Here is a 26,708-nt window from a genome sequence, read left to right as displayed (position 1 = left end):
TGATCTATGAGACAATGACAAAATGTTTAACGTGTATGTAATTAGAGTTCAAGATGAGAATGAATCAGAAAAAACTTTGAAGAAATAATGGATGAAAATGTGAATTTTGCAAGTGATTTACTGAAAATCATTTACAATTCAGTGAGCTCAGTGAATCTGATTCCTTGCACTTAATGACAAAGGATAACAAAATTTCTATAGAATACTTTGGAAACGTAGAACATTTTAAGTTGCAGCTCATGGTAGTGTACAACATTGTCATTGTCAGAAAACAGGGCAGAATAGATTTTTTAATTTTGAAAATGCTCCTAGGAGTCATAATTTGTACAACATGTTGAAAATTACCAAGAATCTTAGTTTTAAAAATTTCACACTCTATTTTTCACCTTAAAATTATTTCTAGGAATCATTAAACTTTGGTTGATGTCTATAACACTATAACACATTCTGCTGCAATGGGTCCAGGGTACACCTGTTCATTGGTATTTTTCTTTATGTTGTTAATATAAATGAAAAGTATATCTTGGTCTTAATACATTCTTATTTTTAGTTATTTTATTTTTGATCTTTCCATGTTTATCTGTATTTCCTGTTTTAGGAAATGCAATTGAACTAATAAGCTGTATTAGTTATTTGCTTCTTTTTAATAGTCTATCATTTACAATTAATATCTCTATTACCAGTGAGTATACCTCTATTTCCTAATATTTTTGTATGTACTTTTTAAATTTAATGTGTACTGACTTTCATGGCTAGCATTCTGGTTATTCATAATTTAAAATCTCAAAGAAATTTTCTTCTGTCTTAATATTTCAGCAATTCGGTAGAATGTCTTTGAATAGTACTTCTTTTTCCTTCTTCTTGCAGCAGGAATGAAATGATTCTGTGCCAATTATGTAAAAATAATTTGTCATGGTTATATAAACAAGCATAATCATAGATGAAAAATGACTTCCATGTTTTGTGTAATTACAATTATCAGAAGAAGTGATTTCTTGGACTTCTTAAATTTTCTGATGAACATGTAGTCACATAAATTGTACTTATGTAGCATTCAGTCTATATGTTCCAATACTAGTATATATCAGATCATTGTCATTCATGTTAAATACATAATGGAGATATATAGTGGCTTTTGATTCAACCTGATTTTAAAAAGAAATCAAAATATATGTATGGAAAGTGACTGAGGAATTGAGTAATACTTTTAATTCTGGTATAAATTCAAACTTTACTATGTTGAGCCATTTAATGTTTATTTATTTATTTTTTTATAATTTTTTTTAACGTTTATTTATTTTTGAGACAGAGAGAGACAGAGCATGAACGGAGGAGGGTCAGAGAGAGGGAGACACAGAATCGGAAACAGGCTCCAGGCTCCGAGCTGTCAGCACAGAGCCCGACGCGGGGCTCGAACTCATGGACCGTGAGATCGTGACCTGAGCCAAAGTTGGCCGCTCAACCAACTGAGCCACCCAGGCGCCCCTAATGTTTGTTTATTTTTGAGAAAGATAGAGTGTGAGCAGAGAAGGGACAGAGAGAGAGGGAAACACAGAGTCTGAAGAAGGTTCCAGGCTCTGAGCCATCAGCACAGAGCCCAACTCGAACTCACAAAGCAGGAGTCGAACTCACAAACCACAAGATCATGACCTGAGCCAAAGTTGGATGCTTAACCGGCTGAGCCACCCAGGCACCCAATATGTTGAGACATTTAAAGTTATTAGAAGGTGCCTGATATCATCCTTAGAGATGAGCCTGTGCTTCTTGAGTTAGTGTCCTTTAGCGAATCTAGAACAGATGGAAGTAGATTTCTTTTTATTTATACTTATAGGAAATGCCTCTATCTTTAGTATATTCCAGAAATCCAAGAGTTGGTAAATCGTCAAATTTGTCCTTGCAATGTGAGCACATTTGATTTATTTGTTATGAAACTTTTTTTTGTCTTTTTGAATTTCATATTACCAAATACACAAAACAAAGTGCAGAGCATCAGAAATAACCATCCTCAAAATTTTATCAGTATTTTGTGTGTGTTCTAACCCCTGGCATTATCACATATTATAATTATCAGTTTTTAATTAAACATGTTACTCCTTCATTCTCATTTTGGAAAATTCTCAAAAACCATGTCACAGGTGACCTTCTCTGTGAAACCTTCTTCATACGTGTCAAGCCTCCTACTGCACTTTTCCTGAATTAGAATTAATCGCTGCCTCATGCATTGCCCTCATAGTACTTTATCTACATATTAATTCAACTACTTGCCATCCTAAATTACAACGAATTCTTTTACTATCTTTTTCTGCCACTAAATTGAATACATATTTATGTATGGGAAGATGCCATATTCGCTTTTCTATTACCAACTCTTAAAGCGATTATTAACATTAATAAAGGAATAATAAATATTTGTTGAATAAATGAATGAATTTTATAACTGCATTTAAAAAGTTTATTAAATTATAAGAGAAATGCAAATATCCTAATTAGACAAGGAGCTAATAATGGAATATTTTTATCTTAGACTAAAAATTTCTCTACAAACCAACATGTATTAGTAAAAGGTCTAGACCATTTTGACACAATATAAATAAGTCTTTCAATATAGTTAATAGCATAAATGTATTGGTAGAGTTAACAGTAATTTAAATAATTAAAATTAAAAAAATAAATAATTATAATAAGAATTTATGTTAAGGCTCATAACAAACCAATCAACATAGAAGTCGACTAGAACTTTTCACATTGCAATAAGATGTGAAATAATGCATAGAAGATGTCAACTGACGGGCACCTGGGTGACTCAGGTGGTTAAGTGGTCGGACTTTGGCTCAGGTCATGATCTCACAGTTTGTGAGTTTGAACCCCACATTGGGCTCTATACTGACAGCTCAGAGCTGGAGCCTGCTTCAGATTCTGTGTGTCTCTCTCTCTTCCTGCCCCTACCCCACTCACAGGCCCACATGATCTCTCTCAAAATAAAATAAAAATATTATTTTTTTAATTAAAAAAATATGTTATTTGAGAGATTTTGAACATGATAGTAATTGAAAAAATTACCAAAATACATTTTTATCCTATTAAAATAAGGAGTTATAGCTCTTAAACATGGCACCTAACTGGTAAGAATAAGAAAATTTGTGGGTTTTTTTTAGCTCATAAGTCTTAATCTCAACACTTAAACATTAATTATGAAATCTTAGAACAATATTTTTTATAAATTACAATTTTGTTGACTATATTAGAAAAATATGCTATGGTAGGACAAAAGCATTTTTGAACTACAAGCATGGAAATTTGTATTCCTGAAATATAGGTTGAGAATAGAGAATAAGAGATAACTTAATGCTTAGAATTTTTAAAAATTTCTCTAACAAAACACCTTTATGAGGATTTTCTGAACAAAATAGAATAAATGTAGCAATAATAAAATAAGATATCTAGAAATTGATAATTATTCTCCTAAATTCTTTAGAGATCAAAGAGAAAATAAAATCTAAAAGTATAAATTTTACAAAATATGACAATCATTAAAATTCTTAATAGCAAGATGTTTTGGACATAGCAAAAACTACCCCAAGGAGTATTTGGAAAATTATTGCTGGGAATAATTTATGTATAACTTTGATAAATACAATTAAAAATAAAAGAAATAAACTTTAAGTCAGGCAATTTCCTAAAATAAAAACAAAGGTAGAGGGCATATACAACCTGAAATCAAAACTTACTCTAAAGCTACAATATTGAAATAATGTAGTATTGGTGTAAGGATGGGCACGTGGATCAATGGAGCAGAACTGAAATCCAGCTATAAACCCGCCCATTTATGATCAACTGACTTTTGGCAAAGGTGCCAAGACAATGCAATAGGGAAAGGGTCGTTTTTCACCAATGGTACTAGGATTGTTGTATGTACATATGCAAATAAATAAATTAAGACCCTTACCTTACTTCTTGTACAAAAATGAATTCAAAATAGATTATAGACCTAAATATAAGAGCTAAAATTATAAAACTTAAGGAAAACAGAGGGAATTTTTTTCAAAATTTTCAGTTAGGCAAAGATTTCTTACATAATATACCAAAAGCATAAGCCATAAAAGAAAATGAAAGATAAATTGGTCTTCATTAAAATGAAAAACTCTTATGCTCTGGAAGATGTAATTTAAAAAATGAAAGAAAAGCCAAAGTCTTGAGAATATTTTCACATCATTTATCTGTTAAAGTAATTGCATCTAGAAAAAATTTAAAACAAACATAATTTAGTAACAAGAAGACCAACAATCCAACATAAAATATACTCAAGTACTTTAATAGTCATTTCACCAACAAATATACCAATGAAAAGCACATTAAAGGGTGCTCAGCATCATTAGGCACTAGAAAAATGAAAATTAAAATCATAATGAAATATTATTACTCACTAAAATGGCTACAGGTAAAAGATAGACAATGCCAAATGTTTGGGGAGGAAGTAGAGAAACTTGACCTTCATACATTACTTTTGGGAATGTAAAATGGTAGAGTTACTTTGAGAAACAATTTCACAGTTTCTTAAAAAGTTAAACATCAACTTACTGTAAACCCAGCAATTCCATTCCTGGGTATCAACCCAAGAGAAATGAAAATATATGTCAACACAAAAGCTTATACATAAATGTACATCACCACATTATCCATAATAGTTGAAACTGAGAGCAAATCAAATGTTTATTAGTTGGTGAGTGGATAAACAAATGTGGTATACTCAAACAATGGAATATTATTCAGCAGTTAAAGAAATAGAATTCTGATACAAGTTCCAACATGTATGAACCTCAAAAACATGCCTCAAGCTATATTGCAAAACTACAGTCATCAAGACAGTATGGTACTGCACAAAAGCAGACATATAGGTCAATGGAACAGAATGGAAAACCCAGAAATGGACCCACAACTGTATGGCCAACTAATCTTCAGCAAAGCAAGAAAGAAAATATTGAATGGAAAAAAGACAATCTCTTCCACAAATGGTATTGGCAAAACTGGACAGTACCTTGCAGAACAATGAAATTGGACCACTTTCTTACACCACACACAAAAGTAAATTCAAAATGGATGAAAGATCATGCATGTGAGACAGAAAACCATCAAAATCCTACAGGAGAAAATAGGTAGCACCCTCTTTGACATTGTAGCAGCTTCATACTAGACACATCTCTGCAGGCAAGGGAAACAAAAGTAAACATGAACTGTTGGGACTTCATCATGATAAAAAGCTCTGCACAGTGAAGGAAACAATCAACAAAACCAGAAGGCAATTGAAAGAATGGGAAAAGATATTAGCAAATGGCATATCTGATGAAGGGTTAGTATCCAAAATCTATAAAGAATTTATCAAACTCAACACCCAAAAAACAAATAATCCAGTTACAAAAGGGACAAAAGACACAAATAGACATTTTTCCAAAGAAGACATCCAGGTGACTAACAGACACATGAAAAAGATGCTCAACATCACTCATCATCAAGAAAATACAAATCAACACTTCAATGAAATACCACCTCACACCTGTCAAAATGGCTATAATTAACAATACAAGAAACAATACATGTTGGCGAGGATGCAAAGAAAAGGGAACTCTGTTACACTATTAGTGGGAATGCAGACTGGTATAGCCACTCTGGAAAACAGTATTGAGGTTTCTTAAAAAGTTACAAATAGAAGTACCTTGCAACCAGAAATTGTACTGCTAGGTATTTACTCAAAGGACACAAAACTACATATTGGAAGGGGTATATGCACTCTGATGTTTATAGAAGCTTTATCAACAATAGCTCAAATATGGAAAGAGTCCAAAGGTCCATTGATGTTTCACTCACATGTGAAGTTTAAGAAACAAAACAGATGAATATGAGAAGCAGGGGGGAAGGGAGGGGAGATAAACTGTAAGAGACTCTTAACTATAAAGCATAAACTGAGGGTTGCTGGAAGGGAGGTGGATGGCAGGTGGGCAAAGTGGGTGATGGGTATTAATTAAGAAGGACACTTGTGATGAGCACTGGGTGTTATATGTAAGTGATGAATCACTAAATTCTACTCTGAAACCAATATTACACTGTATTAACTAAAATAAAAACTTAAAAAAGAATATGTAAGGATGGTTGTATATTGAGACAAACTAATAGTATACTTTAGAAAAACAAATTAAAAGAGGGAAACATATGATTACATAACAGATTCCAAAAAAATAATTTGATTCAATAGTGAATAAAGTGATTAGTTAATAAATGTGGTTAGCCTAACTGGATATTTACAAGGAAAACAAAAATGAAACTGACAGCTACTTTTCATCATATTAAATATTAATTTTTAAATAGTTGGACTTTGAACAACATAAATATAGTACAGTATTGTAAATGTATTTTTTCTCCTTATGATTTTCTTAATATTTTTTCTCTAGTTTACTGTATTGTGAGAATACAGTATATAATACACATATAAAACATGTTAATCAACTGTCTATGATATCACTAAAGCTTCTGGTCAACAATAAACTATTAGTAGTTAAGTTTTAGAGGAATTGAAAGATACATGTAAATTTTCAACTGCATGGTGAGATGATGCCCAAACCCCCTCATTGTTCAAGGGTCAATTTATGAATTTTTAACTTATATGTAAAAACTAGGAGGTACTATTTCTGTAACATTGTTGTCTTGAGATTCTTTTAACCAAGGCAGGAAAACAAAAGACATAGGGAAAATTGGATGTGTTTGATTACATAAAAGTATAAACAATATGCGCCATATTATACCGTAACACAGATGAACAATATAATGATTCAACAATCTATACATTACTCGGTTCTCATCATCATAAATGTACCCTTAATTACCTTCACCTATTTTACCCATCCTCCTCCCACCTGCCTTCTGGCAGCCACCACTTTGTTCTACATAGAGTCTGTTGTTTTCTCTCTTTTTCTTAGTTCATTTCGTTTTGTTTCTTAAATTCCACATATGAGTGAAATTATATAGAATTTGTTTTCTTGAAGCATTATTTAAAATAGCCAAGATATGGAAGCAGCCTGACTTTCCATCCATAGATGAATGTATAAAGAACTATGTAGTATATGTATAGAATGGCATATTACTTAACCATAAAAAGTAATGAACTCTTACCATTTGCAACAACATGTGTGGATCTAGAGGGTGTAATGCTAAATGAAATAAGTCAATTACAAAGGTTAGATTTTTAAATGGCATATGGATACACTGCAGGGAGAAGGCTAAACAGCTATCTTCTTCTTCCTGGTAACCACGAGTAAATACTGAGTAATAGATGTGTTCTTTTTTTATAAATGAAGACAATACGTAACTACTGATATGAGTTGTTCACAAGGATATATTATTAAATGAAAAAATCAAAGAAGAAAACAGTGTATATAGCTACCTTTTGTACAAAAAGTGGGGAAATGGTACATATATACACTTTCCTGCATTTCCTAAAAGATATACCAGAAAAACAAACTAAAAGATACAATTCACTAAAAGCGTGTGTGGGATAGAGACTGATAGTGTGTCAGTAATGGTAGTGAGACTTATGTATACTGTTAAATGTAGTTTCACATGATATATTGTTACCTATTAAATAATTAAATTAAAATTCAACTAACAGCACATTTTACTTTTTCTCACATGATATTCTAGACTAAAGAAATACATTCCCAACATTTTCAGAACTCAGTAATGTATTCTAAAGTGTTTAGTTGTATAAAAAAAAACAAAAAAATATGAAATAAAATAAGCAATAAATAAATCTGGTTTTAAGTTGCATAATTGACTGGAAATTTATTTTATTGCATAACCATGGAAATAAGCCATAAATATTAGCATGATCTGATATTAATTTTTGAAAATTCCTTGGCCTGGTTGTAATAAATTCCATTTTGCCTCAGCTGTATGCACAAACTGTAAGAACTTCTAAGAATGTTATATGTAAAGAAGTCACAGTGATACAATAAACTGCAATGAAATCATGAAATAAAAATAAATTGCCTTAAAAAAACAGAATTTTTATTAGGATATAAAATTATTTTGTATGCATCCAAATGTCTCATGGGGGTAAAACAGTACAATCTAGGACCATACTGTGAGACATATTTTAAACTCGTAAGTAATTGACTCACAATCTAATCATTTTTTAAATTGGTCATCTAAATCAAGATTACATTTCTACATTAGAACTGACATATGGTTTAAAGTTCAAGATAAATCAGACTGTAACAAGTGTACCATACGTATTTTAAAAATTCACATCAAAATGTTGAGGTGACAAAGGAAATGGAATAAATGGAAAGAACCAGTCCTAGAACCACCTAGGGGTTAAGGTATTAGTTTGGTAGTTTAATTGGGATCCCAGTGGTCAACCTTTCCTTTCCCATCCTCAGAACTTTTCCTATGGAAGTATTTTAAAAGGAATTAAGGGAAGTAATGAAGCATAAGAAAGCCATTCCATTTATCTTTGTTTAAGTTATTGTAACCATTTAAATTAAATTTGATTTGTAGTAGCTTTAAACATTTTAGTTTTGCTTAATTAATTGTAAGTAGAAACAAGATTTGTGACAGAACTACTGTGCTTAATAGGCAGAGAGATGATATATTTACCTACCAAATCAAAAAGTGACAGTTTTATCAGTGCTGTGAATTCTTTTCCTGGGGCATATTTCAAACTTTCATAAACAAACAAACAAGCAGACAAAAATATGGACCACTTGGGGACACCTGTCTGGCTCAGTTCGTAGAGTACAAGGTTCTTTATCTCCAGGTCGTAAGTTTGAGCCCCACATTGGGAATAGAGGCTTCTTAACAAAATATATGTATATATGGACCAGTTAGCTCTCTGAACAAAATTAAAAGCTTGGTTTTAATGAAAAAAAATGTATACCCTTCCCTTGATATATTCATATCAAGCTTTAACAATACTGGAATAACTCCATAGTTTTGGTCACTGTAAGCATATTTCAATCAATAATGCATATACAGTAAAACCTTGGATTGCAAGTAACTTGTTCTGCAAGTGTTCCTCAAGATGAGCAAATATTTCTAATAATTTTTAACTTGCTAAATGAAAAATGTCTTGGAATACGAATAGTACATGGCGCCAAATGTCACATGATCACAACTGAGGCAACGGTTCTTGAAATCTACTTTGATATACAAATGCTTTGGATTACAGACATGTTTCTGGAATGATTTGTGCTCGCAAACCAAGGTTTCACTATATATTCTAATTTTCAGGATAGCACATTTTTGTTAGATGAATCATATTTTTACAACTGAGTTCTGTAACAATGATGGTGATGTGCTCCATTAGATAAAAAGTGAGCACTTACGTATTAAAATTTTTTCGAATGAAAAGTACACAAAATATAATATGTTACATTATCAGAAATGTAGTTTTACTGCTTAACTTGGCTTTCTATGTTAAGATTGCAAGATGGCTTCACCATCTTTAAAAAAAAAATCTAACTTTCCTTCCTCTTCAATTCACTTTTTCTTTCCATATACTTGTTTTATTTATTATTTGTATATTATTCTTTTCTAAATAATTTCTGCCATTAGTTTCTATAGAATTAGCTTTGAATGGAAAAATTGCACAAAAAACAAGAGTCACACATTGTAGTCAGATCCTTAATCCTTAAAATGTCTTTGAAATGTATCATTTTCTACCTGTACTTTATGGTTGTTGATTTTCTATACGGTGCCATACAAGGAGTTCCATGTTGGAGTCAGATCTTGTATCAGTCCTGGCTTAAAACTGGTTCTACCAGTTCTTAGCAGCATCACAAGGGATAAATTCTTTGATTTTTGGCTTGTTGGGATTATTTTTCCTCACTCTTCTCAATAGTTTATGATAGCTATGTAGAGATTGTTAGATCATATAAATGATATTTGTTAAACCAGGCACAGTGCTAAGCAAGCACTGATAGGAGAGCTAAGTACCTAGAGGGACATGAACAAGATGTTCAATATACTGTATAACTAAAAATAACTTATCTCCTATGGTGTAGTTTATATCTATCTGAAAGAAATAACAGGAAAATTTCACAGCATTGTGAAAATAGAAGTTGTATGGTTGAAACTTTTTCAAAAAGCAGCATTTTGTACATTCGGAAAAAAAAATTGTTTTTGTGCATCCACTGTCAGACCTTGCTTTAGCTAATGGATACTGAGTCATGGTAACTAAACTCACTGGAAAATAAAGGATACAAACCGTGATTGTTTATTTTAATTAATTTGTATGATTTCACTTACATGTGGAATTTAAGAAACAAAACAGATGAATGTAAGGAAAGGGAAGGAAAAATAAAACAAGATAAAAACAGAGAGGCAAACTGTAAGAGACTCCGAAGTATAGAGAACAAACTGAGTGTTGCCAGAGAGGAGGTGAGGGGGGAATGGGCTAAAGGGGTGATGGGTGTTAAGGAGGGCACATGTTGTGATGAACACTGGCGTTATATGTAAGTGATGAATCACTAAATTCTACTCTGAAACCAATGCTACACTATATGTTAACTAACTCAAATTTAAATAAAATCTTGGAATGACAAAATAATTTATAATAATAAACGTAACTCTAGAAGACTTATGATCCACACAAATTTCACCTGTTTGTTTTCCAACCATAGCAAATTTACACAGGAACCTAAATTATCAGAAGATTGTTTGATAAAAATAGAATCACATTAAGAATAGTTGATTATATGTAGATTTTATTGATTATATCAGCTATAATAATTGGGGCATCCATCCATCTTCTCCAAAAGGAAACATCTGCCTTAAATTACCCAATACTGTCAACTTCTAGGCAGTACATGAGTTGGAGTAGATGACTATATATAAATTATATTTTTTAAAATGACTTCCTGGGGTGCCTGGGTGGCTCAGTCGGTTGAGAGTCCAACTTCGGCTCAGGTCATGATCTCACGGTTTGTGGGTTCAAGCCCCAGGTCGGGCTCTGTGCTGACAACTCAGAGCCTGGATCCTGCTTCGGATTCTGTGTCTCCCTCTCTCTCTGCCCCTCCCCTGCTCACGCTCTATCTCTTTGTCTCTCAAAATAAATAAACGCTAAAAAAATAAATATAAATAAAGTGACTTCCTAAGTTCAGTTTTAGTCCAACTCCTCCTACGTATGAGATTATTTTCTTTGGACATATATTACTTTGAAATAAATAAACACTTTCCTAAGGGTTGCATAATCAATATATTGGAGTGCTAGAAAAAAATAATAACACTTTATATTTAACTATAACTCATCCCTTATAATCTTACTTTATGTATGTTTGAGTTAAACTAAGCTAAGTTTGCTTCAGGCTTAAGATTTTCTTCATAACTGATGATTTCCTAGCAAGTATGTGTTGACTTTACATTTTAACTGTGTTTTAACTGCCTGAGAGCACCTTTTATATTTTTTATTTTTATTTTTTTAAGTTTATTTATTTATTTTGCGAGAGAGAGAGGGAATGGTAGGGGGGGAGGCAAAGAGAGAGGGAGAAAGAGAGAATGCCAAGTAGGATCCGCACTGTTAGCACAGAACCTGAAGTGGGGCTTGAACTCACGAACTGTGAGATCATCACCTGAGCTGAAATAAGAGTTGGACTCTTAATCAACGGAGACACCCAGACACCCTGAGGGCACTTTAAAAAAAAAAAAAAAAAGGTTTCAAGTTTTGGGAAGTTATCTCTTGTCTGTTCTTTGTATCATTATCAGTATTCTTTGGTGTGAATCTATAATCTCATGAATTCCTAAAATTTTAAAATTTAAACTAATTTCCAGTAAGAAAACTGTATGGCAAGTAAAAACCTTCTCTTAAAATTTTGTATCTGAATGCGTTTAGATTACCATCCCCCCTAAGCCCTCCTTCTCTTCAACTACCATCACCACCAACAGCAGCAACAATAACAAATTTCCTTAAAATAAAAAACACTAAGAAGAATAATTTAAGAAAGAAGATACTGTACATCAACTATCCAAGATATTGAATAGTCACAATTTACTTCTGCTATAATCAATTGTTTAAAAATAGTAATCAACATTCATTTATATAGGGGATATGGGGGTTCAAAAAGTGTGTTAGTCACTATTCTGTTTTAACCATGCAGTTCAGGGTTTGCAAGCTAGTGTAGACTGTTCTTAAATGGCTATTCGGGTTTGTTGTTCAACAATGACGAATAACAGTGGGTCATTTTATTGCCAAAAAGGGACAAACACATGAAGAAAAAAAAACAGAACCTCAATGCCTAATGGTATTACAGATCAGGATTAAATGATTAGAGAAAGTATTTTGTAGAAAATGTGGCATATATCTCTGTTCCTAGGATACATTATAAGTATTATAGAATGTCTGGAGACTGGATTTTTATCTTTATGTCTCTGTTTTGCCCTTGGCTTGTTCACATCCTTGAAATGTGTATAAAGAATTAATTTTCTTTCTCAGGGTTCATTGGTTCTTACTATACTTCTCTGGAAATGATTCGAAGGAGAAGGGGATTTAATTAAACAAAAATCAGACTTTCTCTTTCTCTCTGCTTTTGGTGTGAAAATTTGAAGGATTAGGAGTAACAAATAGGATCTCTCTCTTTAGAACTCCTAGAGTCTCTTTGTGTTGCCTGGAAATGAATTAGCTGGAATTCTGATTTGTATCCTGCACACAAAGGGAGTAACTGCTCAAAACCTTACCTTCTCCCAAAGGTCAAGAGCTGCTTTAAGCATTATTATCTAGCATGCAGTTACAAGGTTCTTGTATTTCACTAGTAAGGTCATTTGCTGAACCACAAAACCCCTGTTATAACATGTCTCAGTGACCCTCCTTGTCTCTCACTAAATTACCAGGAAAAAGCGACTTTCCTGGAATTCAACCCAGGATATTCTATCCTGGTCTTATCCAAACATTCTCAATCAGTATAGGGTCCTGCTGCCTCTGAGTTCCACCGAGAGCTGTACAATGTTCGCAGTGTCTGTCCACACCCTTCACTCCACACATATATGCCCACCTTGAGGACATTTGTGTTTCTCTATTGTAATATGAAAACTATCGTAATTTAAATGTATTGAATACTTTTGTAGATGACAGGTAAAGGAAATTCGAAACTGACTTGCAAAACCTATGAATGTAGAGTTGGGAAAACTCTGAACCCTCATACAAAGATTTTCTTTTAACTCATTAGCAGGTTTATTTTATTAATAATAAATCAAGCCAAGAATACTGTAGTCAAAGAAGGACCTTTTATTTAACAGAGGAAAATCTAAGTCTGTACGTATTGTAAGCCATTCAGATGAGATATGAGTGGCTCTCAGGAGCTGGAAGAGAATGCCAGCAAAGTATAAATGGCATCAGGGGTAGTCCTGCACATAAATATTTTCAGATTTATAGCATTTGGTGTGAAGAACATATTATGCGAGGAAATACATTGTGAATAAATGGAAATTGTGCTCTGCTGAAGTCAGAAAGAAGGAAATATGATTTCATTTCTTCCCAACGTTTCTGCATCATGGTATCTCTAAGTGTACAGTCATAAATCTGAGATGAATCTCAAGAAATGGTGTAAAAGATTTCATTGCTAATCTGTCAGATTTTAGAATTTCCTTCATTCAGTCAGTAGGAGAAAAGCACAGAGGAAGAGGCAGACAATATGACCAGAAAGCCTGGGGGATTTTGGTTTCCTTGGTCACTTAGTGCAGAAATTTGACAATGTGAAAAAATAAAGATTAAATTACTTTCATTAAGAGAGAGTAATGTGTAAAGATCCAGATGTCTAACCATTGTCCATTAGTCCTGTAAAGAAGGCTTTTGATCATCAAATGGACAAATTACAGAAAGAATTATCATAAATAAATCTATTGTTTTCTTTGCCTTGACAAAATACAATGACTTGACCACATAGAAATAGCTTTTATTCACCTATTATGGATTATAGAAACCATTATATCATTGATCAAAGGTAATTATTTAAAATGAATAAACTTCCCTGAAAAATAAGAACTGTTATGTCATAATATGGACATTAACTGAGGTAATACAGGTAAAGTGAATTGTCAGATTTCTGATCCAAAGTTCTTGCTCAATAAATAGTAACTAAAATAATTATTCTGGATCTAGAACTAAAGCTTGTCTTCAAAAATACAGATTTGGGGTGCCTGGGTGACTCAGTCAGTTGTGTCCGACTTTGGTTCAAGTCATGATCTCGCGGTTCCTGAGTTCAAGCCCTGCGTTGGGCTCTGTGCTGACAGTGCAGAGCGTGGAGCCTGATGCAAGTTCTGTGTCTCCCTCTCTCTCTGCCCCTCCCCTGCTAATGCTCTATTTCTCTCTCTCTCTCAAAAATAAATAAACATTAAAAAAATAAAAAAATTAAAAAATTAAAATAGAAATTTGAAATGAGTGTCTATATATGAGATCTGTTTCATATACTCTTCTAACACTATGCAGGATTTTATTTTTCATCTTTGGAGTAATTTTGTCTCTTGGTTTCAACAGTTTTCTTATTTTGTCTTATTTGTTTTCTCTCTTTCTGTATAGATACATAAATATCATTTATTACTACCTATACATCTATGCACAAATATATTTGGTAGATTCATGAATCTCATAAGAACAAGGACATTCTTCAGTTACTTTTTCATTTTTCTAGGGCTTTTTCCCCTGGATATAATCAATATTCATGTAGTGTTTTTGGCTATCATGTCTCTTTGGTTTCTTTAATCTGAATTGTCCTCCGACTTCATTTATTTATTTATTTATTTATTTATTTATTTATTTATTTATTTAGCTAGTTAGTCTGTCATGACATTTTTTGAAGATTCTAAACCAGAGGGCTTGTTGAATTTCTCCACATTCTGGATTTTCCTGATTGTTTCATTGTGATTAGATTCACATTAAGCATATTTTGTAAAAGTATGATAGAGGGACACTTTGTCCTCACTAAATTGCATTAGGAGGTGCATGAAAGCAATGATGTCCTGGAGCGCTGATTGTTAATATCTCAGGAATTTCTGAGCTAGTTTTTGCTATGTACAGTCATTATTAAATAATTAAACTGCATAAGCTTACAATTACAAAGTACATATTAATCAAAGGGAATATGCACTATAAATTCATCACTTCCTAGTGATTTTACTGCATTTACATCTATCCTGGTGACAATACTACGCACTGCTTTGTGTTCTTCTCAGCTCTGGGTACAGTGATGTCACATTGAGAGCTTGGAAATTCTGGGAATTCTGGGAATGCAAATGCTCTGAATCAGTTTGGTTTGTTGTACTGTTGATTTTTTAAAAAATGATGGAGAAAGTGTTACCCAGGTATGCTCTTACTGTTTGTACAGTTTCCTTTTTTTATTTTAAACCGTTATATTTTCAATATATTTGAAATTTATGCTGCTGCAGAGCATGTGATTTACAATTATTTTTCTATCCTAATGATTATATAATTTCCTAACCTCATTTATTTAAAAGCCTATCTTTGTCCATGGTATTTGGGATTTCATTTTTATTATATACCACATTACCATATTACATATAATCTGTTTCTAGATTTTCTTTTCTGTTACATTGTTCTGTGGATTTGAGAATCAGTAAACATTGGTTTTAGAGCATTTAGTGTATATTTTGACTTCTGATAGAGCTCATCCTCCTTCATTAAGCTTTTTGTTTTTCAGGGGTTTCCTAGATGTCCTTAGGCATTTTCCCCTATCATTTTTGTTCCAGAAAATATCTGTTAGTATTTTCATTAGAATTGTGTGTTAAATTAGGGGCACCTGGGTGGCTCAGTCGTCCTACTTCGGCTCAGGTCATGATCTTGTGGTCCATGATTGACAGCTCAGAGCCTGGAGCCTGCTTCAGATTCTATGTCTTCCTCTGTCTCTGCCCCTCCTCCAGTCATGCTTTGTGTCTCTCTCTGTCAAAAATAAATAAACATTCAAAAAAATTTAAAAAAAAAGAATAGTGTGTTAAATTATATTAACATGGGAGAATTTATATATTTGTATTATTTAATTTTTCTATATGTAGGTCATCAGATGACTTTCTATTTTTTTCAACTACATTTTGTACCTTCTTGAGTTTCTTGGTATTTTCTTTAGAAAGATTTAGCATATCTTTTTTTTTTTAGTATATTTATCTCTAAAGTTGTTTCTATTACATTTATGAACAGATTATTTTCTTTCCATCATATTACGTAGGCTGTTATTGTTTGTTTACATGAAGGTTATTGATTTTTGTATTTTAATTTTATATTTTGTTATTTCCTGAATTTTAAAAACGGACTTTATCTTATAAAACAGTTTTAGATTTATAGGAAAATTGAGAAGACAGAACATGGAATTCTCACATAGCTTATACCATTTTTCCTATTATTAACATCTTATATTAATATGATACATTTGCTAAAATGAATTAAGGGATACTGTTACATTATTATTAATAAACGTCTACTTTAATTAGATTTTCTTTGCTTTTACCTTATGTCCCTTTTCTGTTCCAGAATCCTATCCAGGATGTTGCATTGTATTTAGCAGTCATGTCTCCTTAAACTTCCCATGGCTGTCAGAGTTTTCATACTTTCCTTGTTTTAGATGACTTTACTAGTTTTGGGAATACGAATCAGGTATTTTGTAGGTTGCCTCTTTATTGGATTTCTGAGTTGTTGTTGTGGAGATTTTTTCTCAAAATTAGACTGGGGCTATGTGATTTGGGGATAAAGTGCCATTATCATCACCTCATTTCAAGTGCCCATACTTGAACATTATGTATCTCTGTTGATGTTGACATTTATCACCTGGCTGAGGTTGTGGTGTCTGCACTGTAGAGTTAATTCTTCCCCTTTCCTGTACTCCACTTTGAAAAGAAGTTACTGTGTGGCTATTTAAGAGGTGAGAGTTATGTTCCCTCCTTGAGGGCAGGCTATCTAAATAATTTATTTGGAATTCTTCTTCAAGGGGTCCTGGAACATTCTTTCCAATTTATGTGTTCAATCATTTATTTCTACCAGTATGGAGTCATGAATAATTATTTTATATGTTGGATTATAATCCAAGACTGCTTTATTTTGCTGCTCAAAATGTTCTGGCTTTGGCCATTGAGAGCTCTTTCATTTGGCTTCCATGTTCCTTTGACATGGAATTGTTGATATTTCTTAACACTTCTTTACTTTTTGACAACACAAAATACTTCAAGTTTCTTGTATATTTCCTGCCCATTCTTGGAATCAGCCATTTCTCCAATGTACCAGAACCCTGGAGAAATAGTATTAGATACCATTCTGGGTGTTGGATGTGCTTGTTTCTACTGGGGTGTTGTTTCTTTTTGGACTTCTCAGCTGCCACAGCAAGGAAATATATGTGTGTATATGAAACTATGTGTGTGTGTCTATATGTAGACATTTATATCTATATTTAACCAAAAATGAGTTCATATTTATATGTTTAATTATAGCCAATCACCATATGGATCATCCTAGCCTCCTCCCCTCGTTTATCTGTAAACTCTCAGTTTAACAATGAGGAACCTGGCTCTTGTCATCATCATCCATTATCTAATTATCCATTATCCATTATCCATTATCTAATTGTTCAATTCCAGTACACATGTACAGCAGGATCAGAATTGTCAACCTGTTCTCCGAGAAAGTTGTATCAACTAGAGTATATTTCTTACTTTAATTCCCTTTGACTTTAATCTTGTAGATTACATTCAATTCCAAAATGTCTGAGGCCAACACCTTCCTTCTCCCCACACCGCTGTACAGTGAAGTTGTTTCATGCATCTCTTGTAATACAGTTAGGTATTGTCATCACTGTCTTCATTCCTTCCTGAGATCCCCCAAAGTACTAAGGGATATATATTTTTTAATTTGCATAATTAATGTTTATGCTGAAAGTTTCTATGGCTTTTGACAAATATGTGATGTCATGTATCCATCATTACAATATTATACAGAAATACCCTAAAAATACCCTGTGCTTCACCTATTCAACCTCACCGCTCCCTGAATTACTGACGATCACTAATCTTTTTAATGTTTACAGTTTTGCTGTTTCCAGAATGACATAGAATTGGAATCATGCAGTTGGTAGTCTTTTCAGATTGGATTCTTTCACTCATTCTAAGCATTTAAGACTCATCTATGAGTCTTAATTTGATTATTCATTTCTTTATATTATGAACAATATTTGTTGTAAGGATGAACATCTCTGTCTTTGAAATGATTATTATTTGTTTACTCTCTTAGCAATCAATTATTATTTTTTTCATTCTTAGTGGTTGCCCTGGAGTTTTCAGTATATATTTACAATTAATTTAAGTCCACTTTCACATGACTGTTGCTTGACAGTAAGCAGTTATCTTTTTTTAACACAGTATTCCCAATTCCTCTCTTTACTCCTTTATAATATTGATGTCATTCATTTAATTTACCAATATGTTGCTATCATCCAACATACCATAACTATATTATTTTGAACAATATTTTGTATATTAGATAAATTAAGAACAAAATAAATTATTTTATTTTACCTCCACTTTTTCTTTCTCTGATATTCTTTCTCGAGACCCAAGTTTCTGACATACATCATTTCCCTTTTCCCTGAAGACCTTCTTTTAACATTTCTTGAAGGGCAGATCTGATGGTGATGAATTCCCTGTTTTGTTTGAGATACTTTTTATTTATTTTTCACTTTTGAAGGACAATTTTGCTGTGTATAAAATTCAAGGTATTTTTTTGTCTAACAACACTTTAAATATTTTATTCCACCCTCTTATTACTTGCATGGTTTCTGATGAGAAGCCTTCTATACTTCTTACATTTTTTTCTCTATAGGTAAAATGTTTTATACCTCTGTCTTCTTCAAGATGTTTTTCTTTGCCCTTGGTGTTCTGCAGTTTGAAAATGATATGTCTAGGTGTAGTTATTTGGTATTTAACCTACCTGATGTTCTCTGAGATTTGTGGTTTGCTGCCTGTAATTAATTATTGAAAATTCTCAGTTATTACCACTTAAGCTATTTCTTCTGCTCCATTTTATTTCTTCTCTTTCATCAGTTACCTGTTTTACACCTTTTCTATTATCCCACAGTTATTGGATGTTCTGTGTTTTTCCTCTATTCTTTTTTCTCTTTGCATTTCAATTTGGGAAGTTTCCAGTGACTTAATTTCAAGCTTTCCAGATTATTTCTTCAGCTATGTCTAGTTTACTGATGAGCCCACCATCAGTGGGCTCTTGCCCACTCTTCCTTTTTGATACAGTTTTTTTTTCCTTGACTTCTTGTATTACCTTTTGATTCATTTTTAGGTTTTATCTCTATGCTTACATTACTCATCAGTTATTATATTCATCTATTTTCTAGGTTAGTCATATTAAAAATTCTCATTGATTGTTCTACAATCTGTGTCATATCTGAATGTAGTTGTGATGCTTTCTTTGTCTTTTCAGACTTTGTTTTCGGTTTGCCTTTTGAGTATGCCTTGTACTTTTTTGTTGAAAGATGGACATGATAATGGATAATAGTAATTGAGTTAAATAGGCATTTAGTATAAGATTTTATATAAATCTGTCTAAGAGTTGGGATGTGCTTATTGTTTGATGTAGAAAATGCCAGAGGCTTCAGTTTCCTCTATTGTCTTTGTTTTTTTTCTCTCCTCTGTTACCTTTGAGTTTCTCTAAGAACTCCTTCTTAAACAGAGCCTGTTCTTTGCAGCTCTTTACTGCTATTATACTGAAGCCTTGTTTTAATGTGATAGTAAAAAGTAGGGGAGAGGAAGCTTTCTATACTCCTGTAATTAAATCTGAGTCTTTTAGTGGGTTTGTCCCTGGGATGCAGATTTCACAAGTATTCCTTATTCCCATGCCCCAATAGGTGAGATAGGGAGCTTTTGGGTGGGGGTGAAGTTGAATAATTGTCCTTCCTTCAAGTTGGCTAAGGATCTGATAAACTCTTTTTCCCTAGAGAGGAGGCATATGTAATAGAGAGTGCCCCAGGAATATTTCAAAATATTTTTTCTTCTCCATGCCCTGTTAGCTACCTGAGGTTTTTTTTTTTTTTTTCATTTTTAGTGTTTATTGATTTATGAGAGGGAGGGAGGGAGGGAGGGAGAGAGAGAGAGAGAGAGAATGAGACTGCAGGGGAGGAGCAGAGAGAGAGGGGGAAACAGAGGATCTGAAGAGGGCTCTGTGCTGACAGCAGAGAGAGCTGGATGTGGGGCAAAATCATGCATGACCTGAGCCAAAGGCAGACACTTAACTAACTGAGCCGCGCAGGCATCCCAGTGAGGACAACTTCTAAAATCTTTACATGCCAAGCTGAAACCAGTAGTCTCATGAGTTATTTTATTTTATTTTATTTTATTTTATTTTATTATTTTATTTTATTTTACTTTACTTTCTTTTATTTCTTTTATTGTATTTTTTTAAGTTTTGTTTGAATCTCCTGGGTTTTCATGTATGCCATCATATTACTTGCAAATACAGATAGTTTATTTATAATCTCCCCAAACAGTTATAATTTTCTCAGTATTAAATAATGGAGAAAATTGGTATTTCACTTTGTTCCTAACTTTGGTGGGAATGCCTATGGTATTTTTAACTAGCATGCCAACTTTAGATCTGAGCCATGTATAGTATGTTAAGGAAGTAGTCATAACTTTGTATTTTATTGTATGTTTTAAGTAGGAAAAGATATTGGATTTTGTCAAAGGTTTTTCAGTGTCTATGGAGAAATCATGATTTTTACTTTTATATCTAGTAGTATAGTGAATTACATAATTAGAATTCCTAATACTGGAACATTTTTCTATTTCTGGAGTAAATCCCATTTTGCCATATTGTATTTTTTAATGTACTGTTGTATTTATCAATCAGTATGGAGTCATATTCTTTGAAAATAATTTGTTTTCTAACTTTATTCACTAAAAGTGCTTTGAGCAATACCTTAGTTAAAGTGAGCACACTTAATTCTTGTTCTTGGTTTTTAAATACCATGCCCCATTTTAGAGGAATCAGAACTCCTTGGAGAAATGCCATATGGAGCAGAAAGAAGTTTGACTAAGACTAGAATTGGATTCAGGTTATTGGTACAGACAGAAAAGTAGTATCAACCTTTAAAATTAACTCACTGCATCATTCATGGGCACTTTTTTCCAAAAATAAGATTAAAGTTGATAATGTCATTTATGTGATTAATTTTATAAAAAAAACCTTAATATATAATATATTCTAATTTGTAGTGAGATGGGGAATGTCCATGAAAATTTTTTTGTATTGCTGAGTTTTACTGGTTGTCTTAGGGCAAATATTTTAGAGTTAGTAAACCTCAACAACGTTTTCTTTTTTTCACATGACCATTCCAAAAGTGTTTATCTCTTCTGAAATGCCAACTGATGGCCACATTAAACATATATATATATATACATATATATATTATGTATATAATGTAGTATGTGTGCATGTATATATTTGCATATATGTGTGTATTGCATGAAAAACATAAACCAAGGAAATAGTGAGGAAGATGTGCAATCAAAGAACTTTGAAGAGTTTTGTTTTATTTTTTTAAGTCTTGGAGGGCTGAATGGGATAGCGCCCTCTATGTAGCTACAACTAGTACTGTTGGGTATAGAGATTTATAAACAATAAAATTTATTGATTTTTAATTTCCACTGTTGAACTATGAATTAACAAAAGTAGGCCAAAGACTAATAAAGATCTTTGTTTAATTAAGAAACCTGACATAACTTTAGCTATTGACCTCCACTTCTTTTTTTTTTAATATGAAATTTATTGTCAAATTGGTTTCTATATAACAGCCAGTGGTCCTCCCAACAGGTGCCCTCCTCAATGCCCATCACCCACCCTTCCCTCCCTCCCACTCCCCATCAACCCTCAGTGTATTCTCAGTTTTTAAGAGTCTCTTATGTTTTGGCTCCCTCCCTCTCTAACCTTTCTTTCTTTCTTTTTTTTTTTCTTCCCCTCTCCCATAGTCTTCTGTTAAGTTTCTCAGGATCTACATAAGAGTGAAAATGTATGGTATCTGTCTTTCTCTGTGTGACTTATTTCACTTAGCATAACACTCTCCAGTTCCATCCACGTTGCTACAAAAGGCCATATTTCATTTCATTCTTTCTCAGTGCCACGTAGTATTCCATTGTGTACATAAACCACAATGTCTTTATTCATTCATCAGTTGGTGGACATTTAGGCTCTTTCCATCATTTGGCTATTGTTGAAAGTGCTGCTATAAACATTGGGGTACAAGTGCCCCTATGCATCAGCACTCCTGTATCCCTTGGGTAGATTCCTAGCAGTGCTATTTTGACCTCCACTTCTTGAGCTATTGTGTCTTACTGAATCTTACCCCCCAAAAATAAATAAATAAATAAATAAATAAATAAATAAATAAATAAATCAATCAATCATAACCCTCCATTTTGTTCAGAGAGGCCTTTAGTGGGCATCTGGCTTTCTAGCCTCAGTTGAATTGTATCTCCATGTCATGTTATGTGTACAGGAGGTCTGAGTAGGATTTTACATGGAAAATGTATGCCATACACAGAAACACAAAATGTATGACAGTTGCTGGACTGCTCACTTACATTATTTTCACAGTTTCTGTTATATATGTCCATTTTGCATTAGGCAACTATAAACGTGTGCAATTCCTACCACCTTTGAACCACTTCTCACATCGTTTCAGATCTCTGCTGCCTTCTTGCTCTCTCTTCTGACTCTTTTTTACCTTTAGTGTGGCTTTTAAAAAGAAGAAGCTTTCCATTTTTAAAAATTATTTCAAACTTTCTCTGAGTCCAATTTTGCTTCTTTAAGAATTGATTCTTCTGTGTGTTTTCAATTATCTAACAAAACAAAATGTGAGTGAAAGTAAAAGATGATGCTACTTAATGATTTCTTAATTATATTCACAGCTGTTCCCCAATTGATATTCATAACATACTTTGATAATTTTCATATATCTTACTCATTGAGACTTCACAGTCATTTCAAATATTATGAAATGAATCCCTTTTTACAGAACGAGGAATCTAGACTTTAGAAGTTTAAAAAAATTTTTTTAACGTTTTATTTATTTTTGAGACAGGGAGAGACAGAGAATGAACAGGGGAGGGTGAGAGAGAGGGAGACACAGATTCTGAAACAGGCTCCAGGCTCTGAGCTGTCAGCACAGAGCCTGACGCAGGGCTCAAACTCACAGACTGCAAGATCATGACCTGAGCCGAAGTCGGCCTCTTAACCGACTGAGCCACCCAGGCACCCCTAGACTTTAGAAGTTTAAATCAATGTAATCAACATTACCTAGTCAAGAAGTTATAGAGCCAGGACAAATCTTCTAACCCCTGGTCTAATACTCTTTTTTCAATATTCCAAGAACATTTCTAATGAGACATAATAGTTAATATTTCTTGACATTAGGTAGAATGACATAGTAGCCGATATTTATTTGAGTGCTTACTCTTTTTTTATAGCAATTCTATAATATAGGTATATCAAAATTAAAGTTTAGCATACTTCCCCAATGCCACACAACTAGTCTGTGGTATATCAGAATTTGAATTCATTTTTTTTCATTATGGTGTGCATGGTCTTAATTTATCTCCTATACTGCAATTTTACAAAAGAGAGAAGAAAAGAGAAAATTTTATGAGAAACTACTATGTGCCCTGAACTGAGACTTTATAAAGTTATTTTCATAGAAAAATGAAAATTGTGCCTTAAATTATGTATGCACAGAGCTAAATGCACCTCTGTCAACCATAATAACCATCTCAATGGTCATTTCATAATGACCATAATAACATCTCAATGATGAAGAGGTAAAATGTAAAACATGAAGAAAGCAGGGACAGCTATGTTTATTTCATGGTACATGAAATGAAGTGCCAAATAACTTTTCCAAAGTCACAGAATGAATAAGTAATATTATCCCATTGCATGGGAAACCTCCTTTGATATAATATCAGTTCTTTATTGATCTTTCTATGATTAGCAACTGCCACATTGTATTAGCAACTGCCACATTATCTGGCATTTTTAATGAATACCTATTAAGTTAAAAATTAAATGAATGAATAAAAAGCAAAAAGGAGAACCTACTTATTCTGACTTCTTGCCCCAAAACACTGAACTTACTCCATATTAAGTTAAATATATAATATGAGAGTTCTTCTTTTGTCCCCCCATTATACAGAGTCCAGAGTTGAGGTCTAAAGTAAAAGCTGTATTTGATCTTCTAATCCCTTAATAGGATAAAAAAAATGCTTAAGCAACATAAGGAATAAAAAAATGGTCTACAAGAGCCTAGAAAATCTTGAGAAGCACTGGCTGTACCATTCACCTTAGTATGTAGCTAAAACAGTTTGTAAATATTCATGATAAAGTAATACAGAGCAGCCTGTAGAGTCTAGCAAAACAAATCAAACAGGACATTTTTTATGACTTAAAAAATTTTCCACTGTGCAGATAAAGATGTATGTTGAAAGGAGAATGTGACATATATTACAATATTCATGAAATTTTGACTAAAACGGAGTATACAGAACTTAGACAACGTTGCATTAGTTTCATAAAGGTGATATCCTCATTATAACTGATGACGGACCCATAATACCTAGGCATGCTACGCTTTGTATCTAGTTAGAGACCCATAAATATCTTCTGAAAGTAAACGGTATCTATTTAAAAATGTTCTTTTTGAATAGTAATAAAAAACATTGTTTGATACCTTCAAACTTTAAAAGAATAGTGCCACACACACACACACACACACACAGTCATTGAGATTAGTTAAATCAAAGCTAGCAAATTCTCTTAGATAGAATATGGCATACTCTTTCATCTTGCCACATTGAAAGCAGGGATCTGGTTCCCAAAGTATATTGTCTCTCTCATTGTAAAACTAATTTTAAAACAATGTCTCCATTCCAGAGACCATATATTTCTGATTTCTGGATAGAGGATGAGATCTGCAGGGAAAAGGGATTTTTAAGACAGAACAGTGTTAGAAAAAGAAATGATTGCCATACTAAATTACTTTGAATAAGTACAAAGACGAAAATAAAAAGTGAGAGTTGAAAAGTAAGAAAACAATAGTTTAGCTAAAGAGTCTTAGGAATTTTTTTGGTCAGGCTGTAGAAAAAAAGAAGCATTTGTTTATATATAGTACATGTTACTGTCAGTTTTATTTATTATATAACTTAAGTGTCTTAATAGATGACAAATTAATTTTGTTCACCTAAAGACAGCCTGAGTGTTTTTTTAAAAAAACAGCATGTATGGTTTGGGTCTGGTGACCTCTAAGACTACTTCTGGATAAATCCAGAAGGAAGCAGTAACGGAAGGGCAGTTACCTGGAAAAAAGACAAAGCAACACATGATTAAAGCAGATAAAATACAGTGATGCTTTCTGTACTTATTGCAATGAACATTTGTAATTGCTATTTTATTATTTTTCTCTGTTATAGTTTAAAGTGAACTAAACACAGTCACATTAGCCATATACAAGAGGCAGTCTAAGTGTATAATTATCTTTAATTCTGTACATTTAACAACAAGTTTGATGCTATCTTTCTGAAATAGCACGGACCAACTTCTGTTTACATGTGCAGGATTAAACTCTCCAATGTGAAAGCATAGTGGTACCTAAGCTGTGACCTTTAGATGGTCAGAATGAGTAGAATTATTTCCTGGTGAGAATTAAAGGTGGTCAGGAAAGAGGCCTGACTATCCAGACTTCATACCATGTACACACAAACATACATATACACATATGCACCCATATGCACTTCTGCTTCATAACTTTATGCTTTACTCAGAATAGTCATATATTACTTTTTTGTATTGTCATGAACATTAGTATTCTATAATTGCATTTAAGGAAGGGGTTCTACTGGGGCATCTGGATGGTTAAGTGTTGACTTCGGCTCAGGTTGTGATCTCACAGTTTGTGAGATTGAGCCCCGCATCCGGCTCTGTGCTGACAGCTCAGAGCCTGGAGCCTGCTTCTGATTCTGTGTCTCCCTCTCTCTCTGCCCCTCCCCTGCTCATGCTCTGTCTCTCTCTCTCTGTCTCTCTGTCTCAAAAATAAGTAAAATTAAAAAAAAAATAGAGGGGGGTTCTACTACCAAATTTTTGGAAAACCATTGCCTTGAATGAAGTAAAAAAAAAAACAACAAGTTTAAAGCTTGTTTTGGTATTTTATAAACCCAGTTAAGTAATAGAAAAATCACATTGCTGCTAGAATATCTTGTCAGTCTTATCAGTGGTCTTTTCACACTCATGTCCACACAGAAAAGCCCACAGTTGGCGTGATTCTTACTAAAGATGCAATGCTTCTTATCTGTATGAACCTCTGGTGAGATGGCCCATGGATAAGATGTCTGCACTGAAGCTCATTTTTGATAACAATTTAACATCTAAAATTGACATTGATAACAGAAATTGAACATTTTGATTCAATATGTGGTCCCTTACTAAGCATTGAAGTACACCTTAGTAAATAGAAAAAAAAGTTAGATATTAATTGATTTAACACGAACCTGTCCTTTCATGTACTCATATGACATAACTTCACATTGCACGGTCCCACCTATAATTATAGTCTTGGGCTAAGCAAACAACTCTTACTTGATGTTTTATGTATCTAGATAGGCATTCGAATAAGTAAATGCAA

At 33.0% G+C, this 26,708-nt stretch overlaps 1 protein-coding gene across 7 annotated transcripts in view; it reads left to right on the top strand.

The window, feature by feature from the left end:
- The window catches only part of CTNNA3 (catenin alpha 3), a 1,731,503-nt gene that overhangs the window by 1,504,484 nt on the left and 200,311 nt on the right, over positions 1–26,708 (top strand). The window lies entirely within an intron of this gene.

This window comes from Acinonyx jubatus, chromosome D2 (genome assembly GCF_027475565.1).
Source record: "Acinonyx jubatus isolate Ajub_Pintada_27869175 chromosome D2, VMU_Ajub_asm_v1.0, whole genome shotgun sequence".
Classification (NCBI taxonomy): Eukaryota; Metazoa; Chordata; class Mammalia; order Carnivora; family Felidae; genus Acinonyx; species Acinonyx jubatus.
This window is presented reverse-complemented; position numbering and strand designations above follow the sequence as displayed.